Source organism: Arctopsyche grandis, chromosome 6, assembly GCF_051622035.1.
Source record: "Arctopsyche grandis isolate Sample6627 chromosome 6, ASM5162203v2, whole genome shotgun sequence".
In the NCBI taxonomy this organism is placed as follows: Eukaryota; Metazoa; Arthropoda; class Insecta; order Trichoptera; family Hydropsychidae; genus Arctopsyche; species Arctopsyche grandis.
This window is the reverse complement of record NC_135360.1, coordinates 31,807,899-31,822,752: the sequence shown is the minus strand read 5'-3', so window position 1 is coordinate 31,822,752 and position 14,854 is coordinate 31,807,899. Positions and strand designations below refer to the sequence as shown.

Genomic DNA, 14,854 nt, shown 5'->3' with positions numbered 1-14,854 from the left:
ATAAGATATAGTGTGAAAAAGATAAAGTTATAGGCGTTTAAACAATTAAAATCTAACGAATGGGGGGCAGAAAGTCAAACATCTAAGGCTACAGGCTAGTGGCAAAGGGTTAAACGTGTTTGATACGATTATATTTTACCATCAAATTCGAATTTTTCGAAACGACTCCAAATCCGTCCAAAAAGACACGACTCCGCAGCCCTAGAATTGGGAGAAAGTATGGATAATAAACTGTTATTTTAATCTAGTTTTCGACCATAAATATATGTATGTATATTGTATTATTTATTCAAACCAAACATGTCAAGTATTTTTTCAAATATTGAATCACAACTGACGTATTTTGTTTACACAGACAATCACGTAATTCACGCTACTGGCATTTTTCGCATGACTTCTACAGCAGTCAACTGCGGGAAAGGGTAAGGGCGCAGACACAAACACAGACAGGCACGCGGCATGTGTTTTTTTTTCTTTTAGATAGTTTTGCACATGTAAAAAACGCTAGCACGCACAATCTATGTTATGGTGCCCAGGCCTAAAATCCTTGGTTTGACAGTAATCGATAACAGTGATTTCTATATTTGAAGAAATGTAGGATAAACCCCTGCGGTGTGAGACGGAGTTTTCACCACATGAGGTCGAGAACGCGCCCATGCGATTGAATTCAATGTGTTGTGCCTTATAATGGATATGTGCTAGAATTACATCCAAGAGGATGCACAGAAGATGTTAGTAATCGTTTACCTAAGTACAGGATACGTAGGATAGAAATGGAAAGTGTGTCCGCACTGAGAAGAACCAGTTTTTATTTTAAATCCATTAAAGGCGAAATAGCAATAGCAAATTTAATGCAAGAAATGAAGTATTTAAAACAACAAAGAAGACAAAGGATGATGAAGATCAAATGAGCCACTTTTGTTTTATAAAATACCTCATTGATTTAATTTTCCAAATGGAATTATTATAAGGTTGATTTTGAAGACTCATACTTATTAAAGTGGCTTGGGTAAAATAATAATAAATAAGCAGTTTTGTGCATTTTTCGAAGGAAGCATAGGGTATAAGGATGAAAGGTATGCAAGGCTTTCATTCAACAGTGGATGTTTGAAGACTAACACTAGATGAATCGAACTTTATGTGGGCAGATAGCGAACAATCATCCGATTCGACCTTCATAACGATTTTTAATGTACAAAGTGTGTTTTCTGCGATCGTTTCCTAATAATGGTCCGAGAGGGGGAGGGGTCGTTTCGCAAGAGGTGTGACGAACGGATATTGCAAGAATCTCTCGAACCCATTGTCTTTTTACATTGATACGTCATACTGGCTGTGCCGTTTACCTAAATCGTTTCAACTTGCACGAAACGCACTCGTTTCGTTTTGTAATTATGTATTTCTGTAATCAAGTATCGACTGTTCGAGGTGACGTCACACAACGTGTGACGTCGCGAACTTCGTATGGCGAAGCGAATAAAAATAACCGCATTATATAATATAGTTGTAGCTTAAAACGCACAACGTAATATAAATGTGTGATAAATGATGATAGAACTTGTCCGGCGAAGATGGAATTAAAAAAAAAAAGCGAACAATGTAAAGTGGTTCTTAGTAAGTAGACAAGGCTGCGACCTAGGATCCAATTCGACGCACTTGAAGGGCTAAACATTTTGTATATGCTCGTAGTTGGGTGTATTTTTAGTTTAGTATACCCGGCGTTGCCCAAGCATACCTCATAATAATCGATAAAGTCTTCGGTATAAAAATTTGGCTAAGATAGTTTTAGATTGCGGATATGACGAGGAAGCGACTCGACGCAATAGTCGAGATTGAATAACACTGAGCATAATTAAACAGGTCGATGTGAAACTTGGCCATTATAGCGAACTGGGTAAACGATTTAATATTCAAATACGATGCCATTGTTACTCTCCAACCGTCAAAATCCCGTATCAAATATGGAGTGGAGATCGCCACTGAATTATCCGTTTTTGATATGAAAGAAATCAGTACACATATTGGCTGTTTCCAACAAAGACCTGTACCAGGAGGGAGTTTATCCCTTTCGGTCAGAGATTGAGATTTTCGCAAATGGTAAAAAAGTAGCCACGAGAATTCACAAAAGGCGAAGATATTCCAGGCATTCGGGTGCGTATGTGCGTATACGTACACTCCAGATAAGCGTCAGCTCAAAGGTATCCCTCTCTCCCTTTTTTTCCACCCCCACCTCCTCACATCTTCCCAGTTCCCTTTTTTATTTTATTTTTTCGCGCTAAGGTCTTCCTCTCGACAATGAGAAAAAGATTCGTCCTCGGACTATACAATTCTTTATACGTTCCAAATGGAATGCTTCAAAAAAGCGTATCTATGTATGTACTTCCAATACGTGCAATTACCTGTGATTGTAACTATAATTGTCCAAATGTGATTCAAAATCATTTGAGAACGAGCGATATATGTATGTAGAATGAGGTGATGTTTTTCGTATAAATGCAATCGTTCTTTTTTTCAGCAGATGACCTGCTTTAAATGTCATTGTTGTAATTTTCGAGCAATAATGTCACTCAAGAAAGGTACCGTTTCGACGCGGCCGATCTGGGTTAGTCCGAATTCATCCGGAACAATTGTACATAATAATAATAGTAGTGGAAACACGTGTCGTACACTTAAGACCAATTCTGCTACATATATTTTTTTGTAAGATTAATTCGACGGTGTGCATACGGGAGAGACGCAACGCGACACGACATTCGGTTTGGAAGTGTCTCTATGTGTTTAGAAAGTCGCGTAATTAGACGTCATAAAAATGTCATCATCCACTGTAATAAACGAGACATTATCACGGCTATTAATATACAAAAAAATCGATGGAATCTATTGGAGAATCAGAGGTCAAAACGTATCCGGCATATATTATCTTATATAAATTACGTGAAGAGATCTAAGTAAAAGACGCAGCGGTTAGTGGTAGATGTAGTTTATTGTCGTTCCTTCGACGATCCAGCTCCGAATGAAGTACGAAACAGTTTCGCCGAATATTTATACACAGCGTGTACTCTCAGCGCAGACGGATCATTGGTCGATAGATCACGACACCTTATTGGTTGTTGAATACGGCGAGGCCTTTTTGGCGCGAACGCGAGATCAGGTGATCAGTGCTAATAAACTAGTGGTCGACGAGCACCAATTACGTTACGATACAAATAGTATAAATATGTTTCAGAAGTATTTTCCTCTTGCTTGTATATGTATTAAATTTAACCGGTACTTTAAATTGGTATTTACATTGAATTTATATATTAAAGGTGAGGATACATTTTAAATTTCATAACAAATTTTCTTTGAAATGCTAGGAAACTTTCAGTGGCATAAAATACAATCAGTGCAAAGTTGCAAAATTTTTTTTCTGGCTCATTAACGGATTGACCATAAAAGAGAGTGCAATCTAATGCGATAAATCAATGCAGAGGAGAGCAGGACAGTTTTATATCCGCACGCTCATAAAGTACCGACCTTTATTACTGACACCCACTTTATTTACCTCACTACATACATATATACGAGGAACGATGCATATATTAATAGCACCTTCAGGAAGAAGTCGGGATATACGCGGTATAGAGTATGTAAAAATAAAAAAATATATGGAAATGCGAGAGTAAATTTAATTGAAAAATCAATTAAAAAACCGGCTTTTTTACGACGTGCTACCATTACAATTATATTTTTATGGACTCTTAAGGGCAATAAGCCGGACCAGACAGCGTGAAATTATAAGCGGAACAAACGTTAGTTCAATTTCGCAATTTGGAACGTAATATGCCGAATAACGGTTCCGATTTGTATACATTATGATAATCGCATGTGTTCGTTGCTTGTGTTGAATAAGATTCGATCATGTTTTTGTAAATCATAAATACACACTCGGTTTTCGGCGATTAGCTTCAAAGGTGATGTAATGTGCTCGTTGCGCAATAATTCAGGAAATCCTTGATTTTTCGTATCCGTGTTTTTAAATTGACAGTACGACCCTGGAACGGGAGGAGGGTCCGATGCGACAGTTGGTTTGCGTGATGATGATGCGATATATTGCAACACAGATGTTGCAACGCATAAGGGCAACGTTTTGTATATTCAAAGAAAAAATCGAATAACTAGCAATACCGCATGTTATAAAGGGCGATGCGTGGGTTAAGGGAGAATATTCTAGGCCATAGGCGGTTTGATTGCATAAGAATGTATTAAAAATATTGGATTTAGTGTCAGAAATGGGATCGTTTCTATCGGGTACATATCAGTTTTGTGAAAGTATACAAAATCGTTGACTTGGCTCTATGGAAAACTCATCAATGCCGTCGACACGTCTAGCTTTATCTGTTTGTGTATACGGAACAGAACACTGTTCCGTTTATGCAAAGTGTAATAAGCTTCAATATTTGCAAAATAAATGCGGATTGTATAATACACATATTTGGTGTCAGAAGTGGGATTAAATCAAATTACATATGTATACGGAATCAACTGATGTCTGTTTGTTTGTATTTTCAATTTACGCCGTTTAACAGTTATATATATACTATGTAAGACGCTATACATAAACGTTCCTATCAGAATTTCGAAACATTTGATATAGATGTCCATAGAGTGATTCGCGAAAGCACCATATAGGTACCGAATGGGCAGATTAAGTATGGGGATGCGAAATTAAAGCATGCACTTGTACGAGTCATTTGTTTATGATTGTTTCATAACGTCACACGCGTGTCCTTCCCCCTTTGAGATGTATAAAAATATTGAGAGTGTAGGAAGAAGCTGTGGAAAAGCGAACGTAGGAGGGGAAAAAAGGTAGCTCTGAGGGAAGGAAAAAAAAAGAGAGAGGGAAGAGAGGCTTTTGTCTGACAAAGCCGACGTTGAGATTCAGGAGAGCGCCGACCGAAATGTCAGTGGCATCCGAAAAAGGACGAGGAGGATGAGGCGAGGTGGGAGCAGGACCCCGGGTGAAGAAAAAAAGGACGTACGTCTCTGTTTTACGGTTTGTTTCCCATTAAGATCTTGGGTGGTATTAAAGACGCCGACGAAAGTCTCGCAAAACGACCACTTTTGACCGGTGGACTGTACCAAACTACGCTTGCGGAATATATACATACATACATACATACATACATATAAGCCAACATCGGAAAAGATCATCATCGTCAATATGTATAACGTTCTAACAATGCCCGTGACGTCACAACCGGCTTGTGCCCTTCGAAAGTGTCGGTTTAATTTTAGCAAAAGAACAAACTAGTTCGTTTTGACTCGACTGAAATATGCGTATAATTATATTATATCAAATCCGACTTGAGAACTTTGTCAAGCTTTAAAGCAATGTACATATATAGCCACAGCGTAGTGCAATAGTAGAGCTATTTCATACCAGTAGAGAGGTCGTGGGTTCAAATCCTGGTCAAATACGTCGCTGGCGAGATCCTGTTGTTATTGAAACACAGATTGGCCGTTTTCTGTTAGAATTTAACACACTTCCATTCGTTTCTCCTTTCCACAACTCTCATCTATCTCAGCCCGCAAATTTCTCTAATTTCCTCCAATTTTCTTCGCAGCCTTCCTTTCACATTTCATCCTATTACATTCTCTCGGGTAATATTTTAACACTTCTTTTATCAATCTTTCGTTCATTCTTCTAGTTATGTGACCCACTTGTTGACATTTCAATCCCTTCACCATCTCAATATATCTTGTCATACTTCTCACCCACATATGCCGTTTCCTATCGTATAAGTCTAACGAGCAGTGTTAAATATGAGCACGGGATCGAACTCAGTGCTAAACTAGGTGCTAAACATAAACATAACCACCGAGCCATATTGCCGTGTGCTTTAAATATATATTTAAAATAAAATAACGACGAGAAGCAAACTCTGATGTAGTGGATTGAGTGAAGAGATTGAATTTGGCAGGACATTTACATAGCTAGAAGAATGGATGAAAAAAGTGCTCGAATGCTAGCTACCCAAGAGATGAGTAGAAAAAGTATGGAAAATATATGGAGCTATTTAGTAGATAATTGTATGGGCGCATGCGCCTTCGTCCAGCAGTGGACAGCGTATAATATATATATATATATATATATATATATATATATATATATATATATATATATATATATATATATATAAAATTGAATGTCTGTGTGTGTGTCTCGAATAGGAACCGAAGCCACTCAACTGATTACGATGGAACTTTCAGGATTTGTTGTATGCATGTCCGGGAAGATTACTATGAAAAAACCTCTTAATAATAATATTCGTAATTACGATTTTACTGACGCGAAAGTAAAGCTATCCCGCCTTCAACGCATCACGCCGCGTATGTGACAATAATCGCGCCACGCCTACCTCGCAATCGAATGTACTGACCATTCAGGGCTGTGCCACAAACACACAACGGATGGCCCACGTCAACAAATATATCTATACCTAGATATAAAATTCAATGTCTGTGGAACGGGAATTGCACGCGTTATTGTGGCATTGCAACGCATGCCGGGGTTCGGCTAGTAATGCTATTAAAAGTTATTTTAATTTGTTCGCTCTGTGGGTGTTCATCTGTTGCGTCCGTTGAAAACTATCATAGTATATATGTACGTGTGTGACGAGGCGTATACATATGTCTATTATACGTACGCAAACAGTGACCGAGCGTATGTTACGTCATCGTCGTCGTACGAATTTTACGACGTCACTGTCGTCGTCGTATGACGGCCCGTTTAGATAAGGCTCGTTTTGACCCTTCACACCTCTTCGCGCATGCGAATCGATCCGACTTTTCCGTGTGTATTGTATTGCATCCATTTTAGGGTCAAAACCGATCCACTTTTCTTTATTGCCTGCCGGATTGCGTATCAAAAACGCTTTGCTAATTTCAGACGAAAGGACTTTTTCATACGCATTCATATGAATTTTTCATACCAATGTTGATGTTTTTGGCCCATAACAGTCTTTTCTTCTTATTGGCCTCAGATAGTCAGGGATTTTGCAGACTTTGCAGCCTTTTAATCCACCTTCATTCAGCCTCCTTCTCACTGTCCTTGCTGAAATTTTCGGTGTATCAACTCCAGCAACTTCAGCAGCCAGCTCTGACGACGTCATTTTAGGGTTTTTTAACGATAAACTAACCAAATTGCGGTCTTCTTGAACTGTTGTAGCCCCTAAAGCGTTTTAGCGTACTTTGAACTGCTCCACGAGAACAATTCATTTTCTGGGCAATTTTTAATTGGCTCATGCCTTCAGAGTTCAATAACACAATATTTGCTCGTTGCTATTTTTCCAATTCGCGATTTTTAAATTTGATGATAAATGAAATAATTAAAAAAAATTTTTTGGTGAATAAACACAAATCGTCAAAAGTTACAACACGACAAACTACCACGACAGCTTTCGCTAGTATGATCCAAAGTACAGAAATGCTCTCTTTCATCCACATAAACAAAAAAAAAAAGGATTTTTACCGTTTCGTATTCTCGAAATATGTGTTACAGATACATGATTCTGATCCAAGCATTTGTAAAATGTGCTATTTCAAAAATATCAATAAAAAAGGGGGTGCTTCAGACTTGTATATGCATGTAGCTTTAATACACATAAAATTATTAACCAAGTTATATTCAAGTATAGGAATGAAGAGTCCATTTACGAGAATTGGTAAAAACACGCCCACTGAGAGTATATTGAACTTATACTGAGCATACAATGTTCCATATTGGACTTTGAGTTACATTTTGACATTTATGTATACCCAAGATTTGCATCCACACGTCATCGCCTTCGAAGTAGCATTTTCGATTTAAAATCAGCATCAATTCGCTCAAATGCACTCCATCTTAGTTTCGTTCGTCTCTTTGTCTCATCCTCTTTACTTCCGGTCATGGATGTAATATAATATAATATAAATTCACGTTTGGGGTTGTTTGATAAGCTACCCTTATACCCGGTTGGTTTTGAACTGTTTAACTTTGCACACGGAGATTATTACCGTCCCTGGGAACGTTGCGTAATTACGACCCGAGGGACCAAGGGTCACGCTGACGTAATTAACATGACGATAACCGGAAAAAGTGCGTATATTGTATGCGAAAATCCAGAAAAGTAACGTGCATGTAAATAAGTAAGAATTTTGTTCGCTTGTCATCACATGTGCGGTGTGTACGTGTGCCCGGGCACGCGTATACATAGTGCCCTATTGGACGAGGCAAGGTTAATTTCGAGATGGTTTCCATCTAATTGAACACCGTTCAGAAGTGGTTTGGGAATCGAATAAATTAATTTCCGCTGGCGTAAACGTGTCAAAAGTTAAAGCATTGTGGGAGTTGGTAGTGTCAGAAGTGGGATCACAAGGAAGCCAGATACATTTAGTTGAAAGAAGTATCGGAAGATTCAGATCTCATAGTCTATCGTCTGGATATATGGACGTATAAGTGCAGGACATATGTACATAGGTATATGTAAGTGCAGGAAATTTCACTACATAAGTATTAATATGCAGCATAAATCAATAGTTAGCATGTAATGCTTTCAATTGTATGGTTACGGGTTCTATCCCTGGTGTGTGCTGCTGGCCACACCTTGAGCATGTGACTCCAAGGTCAATTGTTTCCTATCAAAGATTGCCAAATTATTGGATTTCATTGAAAATGTTGGCAACCCTTTCCCATCTTTCTCGCAAAATTCGAGCTAGTCATCATCTCGATTCTCGCTCATTTGTATAAATGTTGCTAATTTGTCCAAAGATGTCTCTGTGGATGTTAATCGTTGTTTATATTTGCCTTGTATAATACTTATGTATAATATTTCGGTACAATGTTTGACCATTGATATCGTGTTTAAATAAAATAAATAATTATGTACCTTGTTTTATTTCATAGAAAATGAAATTGTCCAAAGCGACAAATGCATTTACATATATGTAGATACAATACAATCAATATTGTACATATATTTTTAAGTATTTTAAGAATTCATACAAAACATCTACAGTGATATAGATCTATGGAGAATTTTATAATCAAATTAGCGAACCTCAAGATGCTGAATAACTTGAGATTGGAAAGGAGATGCCAAGTTTTACAGGAACCGTTTTAATGAAATTGGCAAATTCTGATAGGAAACGATCGACTTGAAGTCACAAAACAAGGTCTGGCCTGCAGCGGGACTTTAGTGGGAACCTGTGACCACTCTGCTCGAAAGCATAATATGAAAACCACTAGTCATACGCCACTGGTTATATAGAATCTGTTAAGACAAGAGTATGCACGATTGATTAAATTAAAAAAAAATTGCATATAAAAAAAAATTACTCCTCATTTCAACCGCACGTAACACTCGTGACTGGAGGGCTTCCGTTTAGCACAATTGTGTTACCTCTTCATTAGAATTGTGGACGGGGAGGGGGGGGGGGGGGGGTGTTGCGTAAGTGCAATACTTCTATGGGATCTCAAAGCTGTTTAAATTCCGGGGATGATACATATATAGGCAGCAGCATAGCTCGGTCGTTAAGAGGGCTGTACACCCGAAACCTTAATTTTGTTACCGTTCCTTTCTTCGATATATATATTGAGTGTATGTATATATTGTGTGAATGCGACAATATATATCAATATATATATTGAGTGAATGCGACAGTTGCGCTTCGACCAGATAAAACGTATTTTAAATTGACAAAATTGAGGTTTCGTATTCTCCTATTTTCTCCTCCAAAACTGGACCAATTTTTAAAAAAATTTCATCATCGGTATGAGAAAGATACTTTCTGTGCATCTATCGGCGTATTTTTTTTTAAATCGACCGTTAAATAAACACGCTGGACTCGTTTCGTGGGTTTAAAAAAGAGGCGATTTTATAGATGTTTGGCGGCTCCTAGCTCCTATAAAAAATAATTAATCAAAAAAATAAAACGATAGATGCACCCCAATGGTGGATATCCATAGCATATTAAAAAATAATTTCTCTAGTGCTATAATTGAGGAAGGGAGAAGTATAGTACGTTTGTATGGACAAGCGCTGCTGTCCAGCCCTCTTAAGCTTCTGCCTAGCACCGAGAGGCGCCGAGTTCGATCCCATGAGCTGACCTTGATTGAAAAGAGTATATCTGTAGTGCTGTTGGCCAGACCTTGATATTTGGGTCGAACGTTTCCTATCGGAGTTTGCCAATTTTCTCTGATTTCATTATTGAAACGGTTCCCGGTTAAAAATTGGCTAAAAACCTTCCTACCTACTATGTCACCACTATTTGAGTACGATTAACGTACAATACAATTTATGTACAATTCATAGATGTCTCGTTAATATGTGAGTTTTCAGTGTCTCGTAATTCAGCGACTTGTATAATAAAAATGCTGTATTGTTTGTTATTGGTCAGGAAGGCGGATTGGGGTTTACCTGTAAAGGCCTTCCTAGTATAAAATGGGGGGGGGGGGGGGTTGCGTAGGTCCTTTTGGGATCTCAAAGCTGTTTAAATTCCAGGGCTGATATATTGGGGGCGTTTTAGTAAATATCAAGAAAAGTTGGGTGTGCAGTTATGGGTGATGATGAACAAGTCGGGTGAAATTCTCCACCTAGCTTGGAAGAATTGTAATTTGATACGTCAGAGTGTTTATGCATACTAATTGGGAGATAATGAAACGGTTAAGAGTGGAGAGGCAGGTGAGGTAGCACAGGTATGACATTGGGCGAGCAAACTTTCACATGTGCACACGAGAAGAGTGCGGGCAAACGTAATGGCGCACGGCATTGCGCACGCGCACCACCAAACCAACCAGCTGTGCAATCCGCTACACGTACGTACGTACGTACGTACATATGCTCAAGTATACCCACACGACTAGCGATCGCGATTGTGGCGACCTCAATATAAACACATACGAAAAGAAGATAACACGACTTATCGTCGTGTCGTCGCGATGACACCTGCAAACATTCTGACGACTACTCTTGTCCCAACTGTCGCAGCCAAGTCTTGGGACTTTCGTCCAGTTCCGTTCGCTACTTGTTTATGATTTTTTTGCTTGTTTTTTTTTTGTTTTGTTATTGTGTTGACGTAATGCGTAATTTTTTTTGTGTTATTTGCACTGTGAGAAAACTTACCTTTGTGTATGTAAGGATGCGAGGTATGCGCGTGTGGACTTTGGGTGCAATTTTTGAGGATCATTATTATGGATAATATTGATCAAATTACCTGAAACAATGAAAAAAAAATGTAATTTTTATATGAATAATATTGACATTTTATATGCATGAAATGTTTGAGTTACTAACTTTCATAAAATATACATATGTATATGTCGACTTAAACTAATAAATACATATATAATAATTTTAATGAATATTTATTATTTTATTTATTTATTTTTTATTTTATTAATTGAAAAATCAACAGACATAGATAAGTATAAAAAAACAAATAGTAAATAAATAATATATGTAACATCCGAGTCCAATAATAGATTTTTACAAAAATGAAAAAGATAAATATAAGGAAAACAAATTAAAAAGTAAAGAATAAAGGCATGACAAAATATGTAGAACATTGCATAATTAAACTATAGTATTAAAATATTTGGAAAAGGTTATAAAATAGAATATAAGAAGAAATTGAAATTTACAAATATTAAACAAATGAAAAAGGTAAATACAAAATAAACAAATGAAAAGGAAAAGAATGAAAGCTATAATATGATTAAATAGCACACTACATAACTAAACTAAAGTATAAAAATATTGGAAAAATAGAATTATATTTATTATATTGTTTTTATCATCATTCGTGAGAGAATTTTCATTTTATGACATTTTATTTTTATTTTAATACACATATACCTCAGTGTCTTCACAGGTTACTCCATTATGACACTATGGCCAGATTCATACATAAATAACACACATTTTATATAAACATATAAAATATATAAAAACACATTTAATTTTATATAACAAACATTCATATGCTACCAAAAAAATTTGAAGAAAAAAAAATAATAAAGAACTTACTATTATATATAATGAAAGGAAAAATATGGTATATAAACAACTAATGTAAACAAACAAGCTTTATCATTTCATATTGATAAATTCAACATATTCTTAGTTGTCTATTTGATTATGAACGTTATCTTGTTCGCTTTTGATAAACATTAGCACTGTTCTCATTATGTCTCTTAAAGATACTCTCCGGTGGTTTATCACAGATTTACATTGAAATAAATAACCAATCGAACTTTTAGAGCATTAGTAGGATATGCTATGTAATCTGTTATATTTTATACTAGTGTTTTTACCCGGCTTCGCTCGGTATTTGTAATATAAACCGATTAAACATGACCAATCTAATAGTAAACATTTTATTAAATTTATTTGAATAGTTTTATTTTATTTAAATTTATTTGAGTATTCATTTGTTCGTTTACGAACCAACAATATTTACACACAAAGTCTCTTTCGAAATTATACATTAGATGCACAAATTTTAGCCCTCGAATCCATTACAGTGCATTAACCGCTTGGTTACCCAGTGATGTCTGAGGGCGTTGAAACAAAGCGATACAGATACGTATCTACAACACTATTTTTTTTTTCATATCAAAAAATTCAACTCAAAAGCGTCTTCTCAGAACGACGAGGTTGAAAATTTTGTGGATACGAAGGTGAAAACGACAAGGACGACACTACTCGGGCGATCCGATGACCGAAAATAGACCTCGTCTAAAACGTGCACCGTTCACATTTTTCGCAACACAACAATGCAAGGTTGTTAAACGAATTTAAATATACTAATATCAGGCAAATTGATATGTTAATAATAAGTGGATATTCAATGTGAAACTTGGACACTGAACGCCAAGATGCAAAATAAAATCCAATGCACTCAAAGAAGTATGGAACGCTGTATGCTTGGCATAACGAGGAAAGACAGGAAGCGGAACACGTGGGTGAGAAATATGACAAGGGTAGTGGACATAGTGGATAGAGTGAAGAGATTGAAATGGCAATGGGCGGGTCACGTAGCTAGGAGGATGGACGAAAGGTGGACAAAAGAAGTGCTTGAATGGTACCCGAGAGAAGGCAAAAGAGTAAAAGGAAGACCGCAAGGAAGATGGGTGAACGAAATTAGGAAAATGTGCGGAATGAGATGGATGAGTGTTGCGCAAAACAGAGACGAGTGGAAGCGTGTTGGAGAGGCCTTCATCCAGCAGTGGATGGCGAATGGCTGTAAATGATGATTCGGAGTGTGTGTGTGTGTGTGTATGAGAGATAACGTGAGATAACACGCCTGTACCGGTATCGCTATCTCTCACACGCGTTCAACGGTTTAACATATGCATTCTTTTCGATGGTGATCAAGTAATATTATGTACAACGTTTAAACAGGCAATGTTTAAAATGGTGATTATTTTAACTTAGTTATCATCAATATTCATATCATTTATTTATTAGTTAAACATCAAAACAAACTTGAAAAATCTTTGCAAGTAGGTAAGTACTAAAGTTTGAGTTGAAGATTTAATTTAAACGAGCTAATCTTGTATATAATTTAATTTATCATTCCTCGGATATTAAATACACTCGGGTCTTTTTTTATGCGATAGATGCATTCCACGGAATACCGAAAAAAAATGTGCTAGTCATTAACAGACTTTAGGCTAAGCGCAGTTGCTTTTCGCACAAAAGATGGTTCATTATTGTTAATTTATTGTTTTTTGTACACAAATACAGCGGTCTATTATCATCTGCGAAAGCATCTTTAATCATTAAACCTTGTATTGGAGGGGGATATCGCTCAGGATAACGCCCAATCCTGGTTTGCGATTTTGTATAAAACAAGGCCGGTTAGGCTTACCTTCCACCTTCCTCAACACCGACACGGACAAAACATCCGATTTTGCACGTAGCATATGTGAAAAACTGAAATAACGGTGCAATGTTGTGGTAATAACGTCCGAAATTATAAGTTTTATTCATATTTTTGCATTAAATATAAACCGCATAAAAAGAGATCCGAGTGTATAAAGATTTTGCCGAAATTTTTCATATCTTCTATTCCTGGCATAAAAATCACAATAAAATGGACCTCAACTTTGGGAAAACTCATTTAGGGGGTGCAATTATCCAGTTCGACCTCTGTCGTCCAGATATTAAAACTTAAAAGCTTTCAAGTTAAAAATATGAGGCCACACAAGCAATTGTTGAAGCAGTCTTATAATACGTGCAGCAATAACACGTTTCAAATTACAACATAGTTTTAATACAACATCAACTGAATAGGACCGTTTCATTTGTATCGTTTCCAAGACGTTAATTTTATTTTATTATTATTTTTAAATACATATATTGTCTCCCCCCTCTTAACATATGTCTAGGGCGAAAATACAGCGATGCACGTGGTACGTGGTTTTTTTTTTAGATATTTTTAAACATGGAACGCCCAGCACGCTCCGCCCCAAAATGACCCTCTGAAGTGTTTTCGGTGAAATTGTATCCTTGCTTGACAGTGATCGATAACGGTGTATCCCATATTTGAAAAAATGTGGGAGACCACCCAAAGCGGGGAGCCATGCACACGGTGTGCCGTTCATCGCTGTGTGTTTTCGCCCTAACAGTTTGTTTCAGGGAGGTGTTATTGTTAGTAAAAAAAATGACTTGAATAGATACGAGTATTATTTCGCCACATCGACATCGTGTCCCATTTGATGGGATTATACATTTGTTGAGAATTTCTTGAAAAATTCGATTTGTTTATTATTTAGCATGTTGAAATAAAAACTTTGCAACCTGTTGCTTTTCAAATGCGTCCAATTTTTAGG

The 14,854-nt window shown here is 36.8% G+C and overlaps 1 protein-coding gene across 2 annotated transcripts in view; it reads right to left on the bottom strand.

The window, feature by feature from the left end:
- Positions 1–14,854, bottom strand: part of LOC143913765 (uncharacterized) — a 58,331-nt gene that overhangs the window by 9,252 nt on the left and 34,225 nt on the right. Inside the window, exon 2 of one of the 2 annotated variants that reach the window (XR_013260766.1) lies at positions 10,689–11,232. The exons of the other annotated variant lie outside the window; for it this stretch is intronic. The gene's annotated coding sequence lies outside the window, so the exon portion shown is untranslated. Of the gene's footprint in view, positions 1–10,688; positions 11,233–14,854 lie in introns of those variants that run through there. 2 annotated transcript variants of the gene reach the window in all.